A 17,723-nucleotide genomic window follows, 5' to 3' on the forward strand; every position below is an offset into this window, starting at 1 on the left:
CCAGACCTCCCCTATGTGTTCCCGACGAAATTTTCAACTTGTTTTTCTGATCTTAATTCGATTCTTTTTCTCAATTTCTCTTTAGATTCGGTTACCCAATACATGTACCCAAGATCTAACTCGAAACAACTCTTAAAATTGATAGGACTATCTCAAGAAACTCATCATTCCCATCCAAGTTCAAGAATGAATGCAATTTCAAGAACATCAAATCTTCAACTTTTTAGGATGAAATACGCTGAAATTAACATGATTGGCGCGTGGGTGAACGAACCCAATGCTATGTGAACTCACATACCTCTTTAGGGATCAACCCTTTGGCGAAACGACCTTCGATTCCGCAAGAAATCTCCAAGAACGCCTTGATTTTTTCTCCTTTTTTCATCTTCTTGAACTATTCTCAAACCCTAGGCGTTAATTTGGATTGCGTAAACTGAACCAAATCAGTTTAGACCCCTAATTAAATACTAATAATTAATTAACTTCATTGGGTAAGGAAAAGACCAAAATACCCCTCTTAAATCCGGGTAACTTTTCCTTAAATAGACAGTCGAACTTCAAATGGGCATATCTCCCATCATACGAGCTCGAAAATTATCAAACTCGGTAACGCTGGAAAAAGGATTCCAAGACCTTTCATTTGATATCTTATTAGCCAACTCATCCTGTACTGAAAGCTATGGTCATTTGAAGTTGACCCAAAACTTATACTTAGCATAACTTGCCAAAATTTTCCAAATTCACTCTTTCCAAAAATAGTTCTTTCTAACTTTAGTTCTTTCTAGGGCGGGATGTTACATTACACAAGCGCCATAGCCCCATGTATTATCTTCTCTATGAACAACCTCGATGATATCAATCTTATCTACCTGTCTTGTTTTAGTTATAATAAGTAGTGTAGTCTAAACAAACCAATCAAACTCTCTGAATTGGACAACACTTGTTAATACAAATATAATGGAATAAATCAACTACTTTTCAGCAATTTAGTCCCCATGGAATCGATACACCCGATTCTTTATAATCACTTTATTACTTGACGACCACGTACACTTGCGTGTGTTGTTGGGAGACAACAATGTTTTAGCGTCGTTTCTAGGGGACTTAAATTATTGAAAAGTTTGAGATATTTTTTGTTATTTTTATTGTTACAGGGGTTAACAGATTGATCTTAGCTCTTGTGGTTGTAGATGGCAAGTTTTATGCAAAACTCTGACAGCGAGGCAAACCCCTCCGAAGTTGAAGGAAACCTAACTCCATTCCAACCGAAAACCAAAAGGTTTCTTCATCAGAGGTTGAAGACTTGAAGTAGCAAGCATTATTGCATGTGCAACGCAACCCACCACTTGTAGTAATGGTAGCTCAACCACAATTCCCAATCGCAGTACGTGAAGTGGCAGTCCTACTAGTAGAAAATGTGAACTCTAATATTATAAAACCTGACATTACTGGAAGATGGGAGCTGAAGTAGAATATGGTGCAATTATTGCACACAAACGAGCAGTTCACATGCTTACCACATGAGGATCCGCAAGCTCATATCTAGAATTTCATAAAGATTGCAAATAGTTACATCACACAGGATGTCTATTGGAATGTGAGACTCATCATGTTTCTGTTCTCTTTTATAGGAGAAGCCACTAGGTGGCTTATAGTTGAACCTACCAACTGTATCACATCATGAGCTGATTTGGAGAAAAAGTTTCTTGCAAGGTTCTCTCCATTTGGGAAGACAGCTAAATGGAGGAGTGAGATCTTGAATTTTAGGTAGAAGGAAGGTGAATGTTTACCTCAAACATGGGAGCGATTTAAAATGTTGTTGCTGAATTGTCCCCATCATATTCGTTTATAGAGAGTTTAGATATTCATTCTATGCTATTTCTTGATTTAGTTGCAGGTGGACAAGCACAAGAGAAACAAAATGATGAGTTGCTGATACTGTTAATCATGTTGGCGAGCAGTAATCCTTAGTGGACCAGTGAGTCCATATAACGATGCAGTGAAGGAAATAGGGATGCTGGAGGTTGATGGGATGACTAGTATACAAGCACAAATTGCAGCGATGAACAACTTTAGCCAATTGACCAAATTTTTTATGGGTCAAGCGCAGGTGCAAGCTCAAGTTCAGTCAGTTCAAGAATCTCAGTTGTTCTACGAAGTCTGTGGAGGTGATAATTCAGCATATGTGTGGAGCTAACCCAGAATCCATACATTTTGTGGGAAACACAAGTAGAGGCACAGGAAACCAAAATTTTACGAAAAACTGTTATCTCCTGTATTCGAATTAGCAAACCAAAATAACAAAAGATGAAAAGAAAAAACAAAGAACTATCCGAGTCCATAGAACCCATTGTGTGTCCTTAAGAAATTTAATCCCGTCAAGTACCAGAGGTTGTAGATTAATTCCTCCCAAGATAAAACGGATTAACCATTAAAGAAGTAGCGGTACCTCAAACTTCGATAATTTCAACGAACTCAAAATGACAGCAACGAATCACACATATTGACACGATCGATCGATTTTGTTTTGTAAGAAATGTATGCAGAAGAAGGGAAGAATTCAATGTAGAAAAATGAGACAAAACCTCTCTATTTATAGCCAACAAAGGGTAAAGGTCACAACTCTTTAGAAAAAAGACAGCCTTTCAGAAAGGTCACAACCTTTTGGAAAAGGCACAACCTTTCAAACGATCACAACCCTTTAAAAAAGACACAACCTTTCATAAAGGTCATAACCCTTTGGCAAAGTCATAACCCTTCATTTCCTATTCATACCTTTAAAACCCAACAATAACTTCAGCCCGATTGGATGAACCACCCAAATTTCTCATGGGGTGGATACCAAAACCAAAACCAGTATAGGCCACAGGGCCAGAAGTAACGCTATCAGCAGAATCAGGATAATTCAGGATAATATCATTCAGGGCGAACTAGATGACATTAAAGAGATATTGAAGAAATTAGTAGATGAGCGGCAAAAGTAGTCAGATACTACTAAAAAAACACTACTTGGCAATTCGTAGTCTTGAAAGAAAGATGGGTCAGATTATCGGAGCGCATAATACTAAGGCCCAAGGAGGTCAACCTAGCAATGTAGATCCTAATCTAAAACCATTTAATGGTGTGGTTACAAAAAGTGGTAAGGATTTCCACAGAGGAGGTAGCATTTGCAGGGCATTCCCAATTATGCAAAGTATGCGATAGTAGGGTTGACAGAGCAGTGCTCGTATCGAATTGCTCATCTCAGATATAGTAGCCCACAAGAGGAGAGTATGTGAAAATAGCGTTGGCAGAGCAGTGCTCATCTCGAATTCAGAATAGATTGCCAACAAAGTTGAAGGACCCAGGAAGTTTCACTATGGAGATCACCATTATTGAGATTTCAATTAAGAAACATGTGATAACTAAAGTACTTTATGAGGCATATATCTAATGCCCTAGTCACTTTAAAACCATAGTAGTAGAAATCAAATAAAACCAATTAAATTTCACACACATATATATATCAAACGATTCAATAATCTCCTATTTATTTTGCCTTGCTGCATAGCACATCTGTGTGGTGTGAAAAACAATTTAATTAGGTGGATGAATAATGTACTAACATGTGGCAAGAGTGATTGGTCAACACATTCATAAAGAGAATTGAGCCAACATCTTCGGAACAAGACCGATTAAGCCTACTCAGTTCGGGAAGATCCGGAGTATATAGTTGGGACTGGTATCATGCCAATAAGGTGGGACCGTCTAGCTCCAAAGGCATGAGACAGGATACTGAACCATAGCCAAATGATATAATTAGGATGAGATAAGCTTGTGATTTTGTATATTATGGAAGAGGCTGAGATTTCTGTCGACCGGTATGCAAAGTTTCTGAAGATGTCTTGCACTCATTTATCATTCAGTTGCTGTCATCTATTTCATTATAAGGTCAATTTTATCCATGTGCCTTTAAACCACACTTAGAAATTCAATTATACCATTTTACGGGTAAACAAAAAAGAAAAACTAAAAAGAACAACATATACATGCATGAAACAAAGTCCATAACTTTCCCTCCCCAAATTTTAAGTTGTTAGGTATAAACTAAATTTATGATAACTTCTCCCCTCGCCGTCCTCTCTCACACTCGCGGTAATCTGCAAGATACGATTTTTGCTTGGCACTTTTCCCTCATAAAGTGTTAATTTCACTAACTTTTGAAGGTAAAGATGACAATATCAATTCTATTTTCCTAAAAGTAAAAGTTGAATAGCCGCAAACTATTACAAAAAGTATAATTAGCTACAATTATTCACATGAGGAAAATGGTGAAAAAAAATAACTAATGCGAGTGAAAATTCACTTGAAGGAAAAATTTTACATAGATATGGCCATCACCGAAGCGATAGCAAATAAGTCCAAAGAGGGACTGAAAAAGTAAAGATGTCCCTAATATTTGTTGTTCCCAGTGCTGAAACGGATGGTAAAAAGGTTTGAAATGAAGCTTACGTAAAAAACTTTGGCTTGTGGTGGCGTGTTCGACAGTGGAAAATGGGGGTGGGCTGCTGAAAAGAGTAACAAGGTTTTATACTTGCTCGTTGAAATAATGTGGCTTCGAACTTAATCTATGACGTCAAAAAATCTTATTTATGCAAATCATTTTTAATTTTGTATGTCATGTATATGTCTGAATTTCACTCCAGGTATGAAGTTATTATATGCCTAAGCTTCTGGCTTTGGCAAGGTCACAAATCTAGTAAAAAATGTATGAAAGTTGACTTTGACAAGTAATTTTATATTTGATGTATAATTATATACGTCTAAAGTGTCTTGCCAGGACAACAACCACACTCAATAATGTTTGAACGTTAACCTTGATGCAATCATAACTTTAGTAAAAATGTCTTCTAAATAAATATTTTAAAAGCATAACTAGTAATTCCTTAGCTTTCTTCCAAATATCATTTGCCTTTACTTTATTCGTCAACAATGCATTCAACTGCTTCATGCTTTGCACACAGTGTTTACTATAGTTAAATGAGCATTACATTAAATCATTAGAAATCTAAGAGAATAATTGAAAACTTTCCCAATCAGATAGAAGAGGAATAACCTAACTAATTAGAAAGAATCAACTCTTTATAACTTAAAAGTTACTCCACTGCTACTTCAGCTGGAAATAGAGAGCTAGAGAAGAAGAAAAGGGCGAAGGAACAAAGAGGGGAAGGTTGGAGACTTATTGATAGTGTGTTGGGTTTTAAAAGGTGTGAATGAAAAATGACGATTTTTATGAAGAGTTGTGACTTTGATGAAAAGTTGCGACTTTTATGAAGAGTTGTGACTTTTATGAAAAGTTGCGACTTTTATGAAAAAGTTGTGACTTTTATGAAAAGTTGTGACTTTTATGAAAGGTCACCTTTCCGAAAGATTGTGACTTTTCCAAAGGTTTGTGACCTTTCCGGTAAGGCACAATAAGAACCTTTTCACAATACCCTTTGTTTTCTATAAATTGAGGAATTTCCTCTCATTTTAAATATAGAATTTTCTGAACTTCTTCTTCAACTACTAAATCTAGTATTCTAAGTGTATTTTACTATCGTTGAGTGGCTCGCTGACACCATCGTTTTGGGTATCAATACACTAGTGATTGAGATCATTCTATCCTGGGAGGACATATTCCAAATCAAACCTCGGATACTAGAGGGGAATAATTTCCTTAAGGGGACACTGTGCATTCAGTGGGCTTGATCTTCTTTCTGTTTTTCCAGATTCTGGTATGTGTTACAGATTTTAGATTTGTGAATTAATTTATGTTCTTCTGTTCTTCACTGGTTCATTAAACTTTGGCAACTTCGTGTTTTTGCAAAGTTTGTTGGAATCGGTAAGATTCTTTAAACACAGATTGACAACAATTCTTCTTTAAGAAAAAATATTTCGTATATTTTTCCTAATTTGTTTCTGATTCTAGTTTCTCAACTAGTTTTAATTTTCTAGTTGTGAAAATGTTCTTAAACTTTATTGTGGCTTACTAAGTTCTTCATAGTTTTGTTCTAAGTATCTTAGGAATACAAGATGAACAACAATCTTAAGGAAATTATTTTACATGTTGGTATTTCTTTTATTCTATTGATTGAGAGAAACAGATCATGGAAGTAGAAGTTTAAGGTATTACTTCTCCATAATTTGGTGCTTTGTTTAGCAAGGTCGAAGTGAGAATGTACAGAAAAAATTGGTGCTATTCTGGTTAAAGATTACACCAGGTAACCTACTTATTATTTATCTAAGGAGGAAAATAGTTTTTAAGAGTTAACAATTTTGATTTTTTATCATGTGTATCTTTGGAAAAAGATCTGCAAACCATTTGTTGTGGAATGAATTTTTCTTGGCAAATAGTACTGCCATTAAAATTCTATAGTTTGCAAAATGAGAGATGCACATTTTTGTTTGATAAAATAGTATGTCAAAATGTTATAGTTGGAAGACTATTTGAAAAGAAAAAACATTTCTATGTGATAAAGAATATGTTTAATTCTGTTTGGAAACTAAAAAAAAAAAAAAAACTTTTGTAGTTTTGTACTCCATTTGAAATTTGATTGTGTCTGATTTTTGTAGGCTAAAAACTTTTGTAGTTTATTACTCTGGATAAATCAGACTATGCAATTGGTTGGTTTGAAAAATTATGAAAACTTCACATAATAAGTCAATGTTGTACTTTTAACTTTCTATAAACTCACTGTTATATAGAAACAAATTGTACAAATTTTTTTGTCTTTATTGTTAATATTCTAAATACTAAGTGGTATGTATATTTGTGATAGATGGAAAAATACCAGTGACTTAGAGTTTGTGATTTTGTGCCTCTATGAATGAACTTTGACACTATGTAAATATTGTCAAAGAGAATTGAAGCAATATAATTCTTTTGTAGAATAATATTTCCAAAAGAGGTTTCATAGTGCCAATGACATTTTGATAGTCTGGGAAAATATGTGGAAAAACTATTTTCAAATACTTGAAAAATATTCTTGAGATCATATTTAAAATGTGGGTTCTCTTTGCTTATGATAAAGATAAAATTAGACTTGGTGTCTAATTTAATTTTGGAGCAAAAGATTTGGAGTATATTCGGTATTGTGGTTGTTGAGTTTCTCTATTACTAGTATATGATGTGACTAGTATGAAACTACCAAATTATATATATACTTGTTCAAAATAAAAGTGTTCTTTTATGAAAAAGTGTCACTTTAAATGTTGTGATTTTTCATGAAAATATGTCTATTATAATAAAAGTATTTACATAGACATGAATATTGGTGAATAATTATTCGTTATGTTTTGTAAAAGAAACATTTGGATTATATTGCCTTTATTGGACCTGATGAAACTTTGTTCACGGGTAGTTCTATAACAATCAAATTGAAAGTTATGGAAAGGTCCTGCTGAAAAGGACATTTGACAAGGTGATGACTCTAAACAATGTTTGTGTCATACAAAATTGTAAGAAATAGAAACAAATATCTGTGAGAAAAAGCTACCTCGCGGAGAGCTTTTCAAACTCAATATTTTTATTTGTTCTTACTTGCTTGAGTCAAACTGTTTGTGACATGAACACTTGGGACATGTCAATTACAAAACCTTGTAAGGAAAATTGATCAACTTAGAAGTTTTGTCTAACTTTGAGTGCAATAAATTTAAAAAAAAATGTCAAGTTTGTGTGAAATCTAAGTATGTTGAGCATTCTTATAAATCTGTTGAAAGGAATTCTAATCCCTTAGAATTGATTTACACTGACATTTGTGATATGAAGTCAACACCATCTCATGGTGGAAAAAAGTATTTCGTAACTTTCATTGACAATTGCATTAGAAATGACTATGTCTATTTGTTGAATGGTAAGGATGAAGCAATAGAAATGTTTAGACAATATAATATCGAAGTTGAAAATCAGTTGGGAAATACATAAGAAGTGATAAGAATGGAGAGTATAAATCTTCTTGTGCAGAAATATGTTTGGAAAATAGAATTATCCATCAAACTGCTGCCCTATTCATCTCAATCTAATGAAAAACTGAACGTTGAAAGAAATAATGGATGCATTATTTATAAGTTCGGGTTTACCACAAAACTTGTGTGGAGGAACTATCCTTACTGTAAAAGGGAATGACAAAAAGTTTTGTCTTTTCAGAAAGAAAGCAATTTTGTTTGTTTAGGACACAATCTATTCCATATGAGAAATGGAAAGGAAGAAAATCCAACTTGAAATATTTCAAAGTGTGGGGGTGTCTAGCCAAAGTCCAAGTTCCTATTTCTAAAAGGATTATAATAAGACCTATGATTGTGTACTGTAAAATTAGACTTGAGTAGTCTAGTAAAGGGTCTAAAAGACCTTGGAAAGGAAAAGGAGAATGTACTTAATAAAGAGATTCAGAGGCATAGTAAATGTCCTCTTCGAATATGATTTTGTAACATTTCTTGTGTCTTATGTAGACTCATCCTTTTGGAAAGATGGTGTCAGTAGTGAGATTGATGAAATCTTGAGCAACCATATTTGAAGTTAATTGATCTTCTTCTAGAAAATAAACCTTTGGGTTCAAAGTGAATCTTCAGAAGGAAAATGAAAGTCGATGGAACTGTTGAAAAATATAAAGCAAGACTTTGTGTCAAAGGCTTTACACAAAAACAAGGTCTTGAGCTTGTCGATATATACTCGTCAGTAAAAAGAATTACATCCATTCGGATGCTAATATTATTAGTTGTGGTATATGACCTCTAAATTCATCAAATGAATGTGAAAACAACTTTCTTAAATGGAGAATTGGAGGAGGAAATTTACATGGAAGAACCTAAGGGGTTTTGTGGTTCCTGGTAAAGAAAAGAAACTGTGCGAACTTGTTAAGTCACTTTACGGACTAAAACAAACATCCAAACAATGACATAAGAAAATTGACCAAACTATGTTGGTAAATGGATTTAAGAATGAAGAAAGTGATAAATGTGTTTACATTAAAATCACAAGGTCATTGTTTGTTTGTATATTGGTGATATGTTGATCATCAGTAGAGACTCTAATGACATAAATGCTACTAAACATATGCTAGAAAGCAACTTTGATATAAAAGATCGTGGAGCTGCTGATGTGATCTTAGGTATAAGAATCCTTAGAACTCCAAGATGTTTAGCATTGTCACAGTCTCATTACATTGAAAAGGTACTTGACTAGTTCAAATATTTGAATTTTAATATTGTCAAGACTCCAATAATGTGAGCTTTGCACTTCAAAAGAATGAAGGTGAAAGTGACTCACAATTGGATTATACTAGAGTATTGGGAAGTATGATGTCTATCAAAAAGTGTACGCGATCAGATATAGCCTGTGCTATTAATAAACTGAGTCGGTTCACAAATAATCCCAATTAAACTCATTGGATGACAATGAAAAGAGTTTTGGGGTATTTAAAGGTAAAACATACTCAAAACAATATCTTGCATTATACAAATATCCTACGGTATTGAAAGGATATATTGATGCAAATTGAATCATCGAGATCAAATAAAGTAAAATCCACGAGTGGATATGTATTTACTCTTGGTGGAGGAGCAGTCTCTTGAAGAAAAAAAAAAGACATGTATCGCTAGCTCTACATTGAACTCTGAGCTAGGTGCTCTAGATAAGGTCGGTGAATAAATTGAAAGACTCCAGAATTTCTTGATAGATATTCATTTTGGCCCAAACCTTTGGCATCAGTATGCATACACTTTGATAGTCAAGATGCAATAGTTAGGGCATGGAGAATGATGTATAACGGAAAGTCTAGTCATATAGGACATAGACAAGATACTGTTAGAAAACTACTCTCTAGTGGAATTATCAGAATTGACTATGTAAAGTCAAAGGATAATGTGTCGGATCCACTTACAAAAAGGCCTAACTAGAGAAAAAGTTTAAAGATCATCTAAGGGAATGGGTTTACGGCTTAGGACAAGTCATCATGGCGGTAAGTCTATCTAGCAGACTGGAGATCCTAAGAGCTAGATTCAAGGAGAAAAACAAAGTTGTGACTGACGGTTCGGCATTGTCAACAAACTCAATCCATTCTCATGATGAAGACAATGCTCATGAACAAGGATACAACATTAAGGCTTGTTAATGAGTTACTAAAGCTTAATGTTTTTAATGATTTGCTAAGTTTGGCAGATTTGACCAAATAGTGTATCTACGCGATAACACGGTTAGAAATCACCTATGTGGGTGTGAAGTGTAAGCCGCTTCAAAGAGGATGATTGTCAAAAGCCCATCTCTCTATACACTCATGAAACCAGGAGGTGTTCATGGCTTAAACGAACACAACCATAAGAACCATAAATGGTAAAGGGTTAATTGTGTGACATATGGTTGTCTAGGTATACACCAAAGCTCGAGGTTCAAAGATATCGCATCTACCGATTGACCGAGTATATCCGACATATGTTCACTACGGAAAGTCCAAGGGGAAACCTACTTATCCAGATGCAATTAATTCTTCTTGTAAAGTACACATATTTGCCTGTTTCTTTGTCTTGGAGTCATTCCCCATTCATGCGGGGGATTGTTGGGTTTTAAAAGGTGTGAATGAAAAATGAAGAGTTGCGACTTTTATGAAGAGTTGTGACTTTGATGAAAAGTTGCGACTTTTATGAAGAGTTGTGACTTTTATGAAAAGTTGCGACTTTTATGAAAAAGTTGTGACTTTTATGAAAAGTTGTGACTTTTATGAAAGGTGGTGACCTTTCCGAAAGATTGTGACTTTTCCAAAGGTTTGTGACCTTTCCGGTAAGGCACAATAAGAACCTTTTCACACTACCCTTTGTTTTCTATAAATTGAGGAATTTCCTCTCATTTTAAATATAGAATTTTCTGAACTTCTTCTTCTACTACTAAATCTAGTATTCTAAGTGTACTTTACAACTGTTGAGTGGCTCGCTGACACCATCGTTTTGGGTATCAATACACTAGTGATTGAGATCATTCTATCCTGGGAGGACATATTCCAAATCAAACCTCGGATACTAGAGGGGAATAATTTCCTTAAGGGGACACTGTACATTCAGTGGGCTTGATCTTCTTTCTGTTTTTCCAAATTCTGGTATGTGTTACAGATTTTAGATTTGTGAATTAATTTATGTTCTTCTGTTCTTCACTGGTTCATTAAACTTTGGCAACTTCGTGTTTCTGCAAAGTTTGTTGGAATCAGTAAGATTCTTTAAACACAGATTGACAACAATTCTTCTTTAAGAAAAAATATTTCGTATATTTTTCCTAATTTGTTTCTGAGTCTAGTTTCTCTACTAGTTTTAATTTTCTAGTTGTGAAAATGTTCTTAAACTTTATTGTGTCTTACTAAGTTCTTCATAGTTTTGTTCTAAGTATCTTAGGAATACAAGATGAACAACATAGTGGTGATCCCACAACAAGATGGGGAATCTATGTTGAAACCACCTTAGGTAACCATTTATCCACCAGATGATGTCTCTACAAGGAGAAAAGGTAAATTAGAAAATGAAGAAAACCGAAAAGAAAAAACCAAAAACATACCTCTGATAGCTAAGAAGAAGACATGGCAAACAAGAGGAAGGTGTTGATGACTTAAAGCGAGTGGAAAAGCAAGGTTGGATTCCACAAGGCTCCTTGTTGCGACATGTAGAGAGAGAGAGAGCTCAAATTGGAAACCCTACCTTTTAGGAAACATGTTTTAGAAGTTGATAGCCTGACTTAGTGAGCTAGGCTTTTCGTTTTAGCATTGTTTTTGGGCTAAACAAATTTTAGCTTGGTCTTTTACTTGTTTGTACAGACTTGATTAATTCGAAATAAAGGAGCTCGAGCTCAGATATTTAGTTTTTAAAAATATCTTATAACATGTACAAACAAGTGAAAGACCAATCCAAAATTGGTTTAGCCCTAAAACAACGCTAAAACAAAAATCCCAGCCCACTAAGTGAGGCTATCAACTTCTGTAACATGTTTCCTAAAAGGTAGGGTTTCCAATTTGAGATCCCTATCTTTCTCTCCATGTCGCCGCAAGGAGCCTTGTGGAATCTAACCTTCCTCTTCCGCTCACTTTAGGTAATCAACACCTTCCTCTTGTTTGCCGCGTCTTTTTCCTAGCTACTAGAGGTAGGTTTTCAGTTTATTCTTTTCCAATATTTTCTAATTTTCCTTTTCTCCTTGTAGAGACATTATCCAGTGGATCAATGGTTACATAATTGGTTTCAATAGAGGTGCCTCATCTCGTGGTGGGATCGCAACTCTGAGTAAGTCTCCAACCTTCCCATCTTTATTCCTCCGCCCTTTTCTTCCTCTCTGACTGTCTATTTCCAGATGAAGTAGCAGTGCAGTAACTTCTAAGATATAAAGAGTCGATTCTTCCTAATTAGTTAGGTTATTCCTCTTCTATCTGATTGGGAAAGTTTTCAATTATTTTATTTCTTAGATTTCTAACGATTCAATATAATGCTCATTTAACTATCGCAAAAACTGTGGGTAAAGCAAGAAGCAGTTGAATTCATTGTTGTCGAATAAAGAAAAAACAAAAGATATTTGGAGGAAAGCTAACGAATAACTAGTTATGCTTTTAAATTTTTTATTGAAAAGACATTTTTACTAAAGTTATGATCATATTAAGGTTAACATTCAAACATTATTGACTGAGGTTGTTGTCCTGGCATGACTATACTTTAGGCATATAGTAATTATACATCAAATATATAATTACTTGTCAAGGTCAACTTTCATACATTTTTTACTAGATTTGTGACCTTGACAAAGCCAGAAGCTTAGGCATATAATAGCTTCATATCTGGTGTGAAATCGGACATATACATGACATACAAAATTACAAATGATTTGCATAAATAAGATTTTTGGTGTCATAGTTTTAAGTTGGCTTCATATTTCAGGCTTTATATTGTTTTCTCAGTCAGATCTCTACAATATTCTCCATCATATCCTTGGGAACAGATACTTTGTTCATAACCTAGCCTAACCCCAAGGAAAGATAAATTAGACCTTCGTACTCTTAAATGTATTTTTCTTGGTTACACTCGAGTTCAAAAAGGGTATTGTTTCTATTTACCATATCTGTGTCGATACCTTATGTAGGCCAATGTTACATTCTTTGAATCACAACCTTACTATACATCTTGTAATCATATTGATGTCTCTGAGGTCTTAATCCTACCTCTCAGGTGTTACCTGTACCGACTTTTGAGGAACCTACATTTACTTCTACTTCGCTACTTGTAGTGCCATCACTCCTGACTTATCATCGTCATCCGCATCTAGCACCATTCTCCGGTCAATTATGCCATGCGTCAAACAATGTTGCTACTACGGACTTTCCTCCTCCTAGACAACCAATTGCATTTCAAAAAGGTATACAATCTACTCGAAATACTAACCCATATTATACTTACTTGAGTTATCATCATTTATCATCACCCCTCCATTATTATCCCTAAGACTATGGGTGAAATACTTTATCATTTTTAAGGGAGGTACACTATGACTGATGCCATGTCTGCTTTACATTCGTATAGTACTTGAGAGCTAGTCTCACTTCTTGTAGGTAAATCTACTATTGGTTGTCGTTGAATTTATGCAGTAAAAAATGGTTTAGATAGTTAGGATTATATGGCTCACCTTGTTTCCAAAGGGTATACTCAGTGTAATTCCCCATTTTAACTCGAGGTCCAAACAATGTACAACATATAGTGATTCTTAATTTGATTCTTAATGCTATTTTAAAGAGTCGCCACCTAATTATGTGAAAGGTAAATTATGATACCTATTTTACTAAGGTTATGCTATAATAACTCTACATTAAGGTTTACCTAACCTTATACGATTCTAGGTAAGGGTTCTAATTTATCCTAAAGAGAAGGGATAAGACATCCTTTAAGATCCGTAAAAAATAGTTAACCGGCCAAACTTAGGTTAATTAATTAAACTAAAAAATAATGCTGAAGAATTTGCAAAAAAAGCATGAGTGGAAAACATTTTAACATTTGAAAAACTCTTTTATAATTGGAAAGAATTAACTTGCATTTTTCTTTTTTGAAAACAATAGATAATCACTTGTTTAAAACGACAATTGTTTGTACAAATTTTGGTACGAAAATGCATACTAAAAGAAAGGTTTCAGTATATGAAGTTAGTGCGCATGTCTTAAAATTTATTTGCACCTTGAATCATGATGTTAGGCCAAAAATACATATTTTTAATTATTATTTGCCTCACATTTATTATTTATATTTGTCATTTTTTAGCATGAATTTTATGAATTGTGCTTAATAGTGTATTTTATTTGTAGGATTAAATTGGTGGAAAAATGAAGAAGTTTGAAACCAAAACGAACAAAAGATGGAAGGTTGAAGAAGAAAATCAAGCAGACAGCTTAATGAATTAAATTCAATATTATAATGTATAAACATATTAAGTGCAGTTCGTTGCAACAAACAGAGAAAATTCAAGAATCCTTGCTGCCACGTGGCAGCGGTTGAATGCAACAATAGAGGCATGTTTGTGAGGCGGTTACTGTCCTGCGTAAAATAGGAATTCTAGTTCGGCTTGGTTTTGGTTTCCAATTTGATTTGGACTCAATTATTTTATTTAGGGTTTCTTACCTTTATAAATAGTCTATAGAAATAATTATTTTGGAGATGGGGCATAGTGGAAGATCAATTATAGGGCATCAAGTAGAAAGTTGACAATAATCTTTAGGATTTTCTTGTTGTTGTTTTTTTAGACATTAGTAGCTAAAGCTCTTGTTCTAGGGCTGTAGCTATGGATTCAATGTTGATTATTTAAGCTTTTTGAATTAATTATTGGTTGTCATTATAAATTACTTCTATATTCTTGTTTTAGTATTTTGTGCTTGATCACCATGAGATAAATATATTGTCTAATCTTAAAATCGGGAGATGAGAGGTTAGATAGACTAGAGAATATAGAAAGCTTGATCGACCCATTTGATAGAGGTGATTTGTGTTTAGGAGTGATGCCCGGACGAACAACTTGCTTGGTTACGAAACAGGATGAAATATAAATGTTCGTCAGTTAGTCTATTTATCCCCGCTCAACGATGTAGTTAGATATCTAACTGGGGTAGGCAACTAGAGGTGTATAACCCGACTCATACAATTAACCCTGTAAACCACTAAGTTGACAAATAAAATTAGTTCTAATCGAAAAATATGATACTTTAAATTCAATACATGCTGCAGCCCTGGGATTTTCCAACAATTGTAAGTAATTTTATTATTTTGTTCTTGCATTCTTCTCTTTTGGCTCTCTTAAACAAAATAATTAGATTAGTATAATTTAGTAGAAATAGTTAATTGACAATTCCTTTGGTTCGATAATCAAATTCTTTTAAGAGCCACTATATTACTTGCGTGACCGCGTACACTTGCGTGTGCAATTGGGAGCAACAAGTTTTTGGCGCCGCTGCCAGGGACTTAGATATTAACTATTTGTCTAAGTTATATTTTTTAATTATTTATTTAAGTTTTGTTTTTAGTTTTTTTTTCTTAACAATTTTTTTTTTGAATAATTTGATACTCTTATTGATATGGATGATTGGGATAAATCGTGGTTCGTTGATGAATGTCCTTTATGTGATATATGTGGTCGTTAATATATTCATTGGAATGGTTGTCCTAAATCTTATTCCCTTCCCCCAAATCCCTTTTATGATTCTTCTGTTATTTGTGATGTTGGTAGGGGCGATGAAGTGGAGAATCCAAAACAAGAGTCGCGCAATGTGAATTCACTTATGGAATGTACGGACATGTTGTACAAAGTTAATTCAAAAATCGCTGAACAAATGTTTGAATGTGTGGAAGAGCAAAAAATAATCACGAAAAGTAGTGAATTTAGTTGTGTCGTGCCGCGACGTTAAATTAGGCGCTTATTGGGAGGCAACTCAATTTATAGTGTAGCTTCTTATTTTATTTTTATTTTATTAGTGTCATTTTTTTCTTTTGGTTTTGTTTTTACAGGTTTTGGAGACGTTTGAGTATCCGAAATTTGGAGTTAAGGAGCACGTTTGAGCTTAAGTGTGGAGTGCGTACGACCCTTGATGAAAATAAAGAGAACATGCTACTAGCTAGACTTAAGGGCCTCAGGGAGTTTTTCTAACCCTTGTTTTAAATTTTATTTGATGCTTTGCGGAAATAGCATCTTTTTAAGTGTGGGGTGGAAGAATAAATTCCTAGTTTTTACTGTTTTATTGAGTCTTTTTTTTTTTAGGATGGGTTCCTTGGCTTTTATTTCGGTTCTTTTCCTGAGGATAGTCCCTTTGAACCGACTGTCTTTTATTTTTTTAGGAATAAGTTTTCTTTTAATTTCTTTTTGAGAGAAAAGAAAAGACCTTTTGAGTGGTGTGATACTTGCTATTTAGGCCTAATTTTTGAGTAGTACGTTCTTATGAATGCTTGATTGATAATGAAATTGCAGACTCTTTGACACCTAAGCTCATGGTTGTGACTTCATATATAGCTTATCTTATTTTGTAGTTTGTTATGATCCTATCTCTCTTAGAAGTGGAATTGATCCATCTTGATTGATACTTGTATCATGTGTGGTGAGAATTTGTTTATTCCATGTTTTGCATCTTAGTCCAGAACTAAACTGCATGTTATTGAAGCGAAATAAAAAGTGTAGCTTTGTTTAGGAGATGGTAATAGGCTTTTTTTTATTTGTGTGGTAAATTTTAGCCTTTTCAGATATTATATCACTAGTTAGCCTTTTTGAGCCTGTAGCATTTTGTTGGTAGCCATATTTTTCCCTTGACTATTTTGTTGAATCCCTAGTTTTTGCACCTTGCTTCCTTGAGCATTATAGCATAGACTTATTCTAATTATCAATTCTGAGAAAAAGGGATGGTTGAGTGAAAAAGGTAATCAATGATAACTACAAAGTGCTTAAAAAGTCCTCTTTGAAAGAATGTAACATGAAAAAAAAATGTTACATTGATGATGGCCCTGGTCCTTCTAAGGACATCATGCACCTTAACGCATGTAAAAGCGTAAGTTGAGGGTTGCTATTATGAAGGAAAACTTAAAAAAATAAAAAAAATTGAAGCATTCTTGAGATGATGAGAATTATTTGTGAAATAATTGTTGAATTGAGGGTTGAAAATAAAGAGAAGAAAATAATGGGTGAAAGTCTTAAAGTGCAAGTGCTTAAGGAAGTATAACTCACTATTATATAGTTTTCCTACCTGTCCCCTAGCCTACATTACAACCTGTTAAAGTCCTATTTGATTTTATTCAAGCATGCTTAATTAGTGGAGATGTACATAATGGGGAAGCTTATGGTTCTCTGTGCATACATGTGAATTTTATTTCTGAGTGTGAGAGTTGTTCTTGATATGAAGTCCTTAATTTATATTCAATCTTTAGAATTGAGTGTGTGGACTATTTCTTCTTGTGGAGGAACTTGTTTCATGATGTATAGGTGGTTTTATTAACTTTCTTTGATGAGAGTAGGTTAGCAAACTTAAATTTGATGAGTTTAAAGTCCTTCCTTGAGGTTAGGAGATTAGAGGTTTGTTGTTTATTTGGATGTCTTGCATAATGATTGAAAAGAGTACTTTATGTTTTGAAATTGGTGTATGGCCTAATTGTTTGTATTAACCAAAGTGATGACATTCCTAGTATGATTTTTTGAGATGAGCTTTAATGCTTGCTCGAGGACGAGCAAA

At 34.0% G+C, this 17,723-nt stretch overlaps 1 non-coding gene across 1 annotated transcript; it reads right to left on the reverse strand.

Annotated features, from left to right (window-relative positions):
* Window positions 1-1,738: 1,738 nt before the first annotated feature.
* Window positions 1,739-1,844, reverse strand: LOC125821719 (small nucleolar RNA R71). Its single transcript, XR_007442607.1, has one exon. It is a non-coding gene; the product is annotated as a small nucleolar RNA R71 (small nucleolar RNA).
* Between the last annotated feature and the right edge of the window lie 15,879 nt (window positions 1,845-17,723).

The sequence above is a fragment of the Solanum verrucosum genome, unplaced genomic scaffold (genome assembly GCF_900185275.1).
Source record: "Solanum verrucosum unplaced genomic scaffold, falcon-dt-bn FXZP01000213.1, whole genome shotgun sequence".
Taxonomy (NCBI): Eukaryota; Viridiplantae; Streptophyta; class Magnoliopsida; order Solanales; family Solanaceae; genus Solanum; species Solanum verrucosum.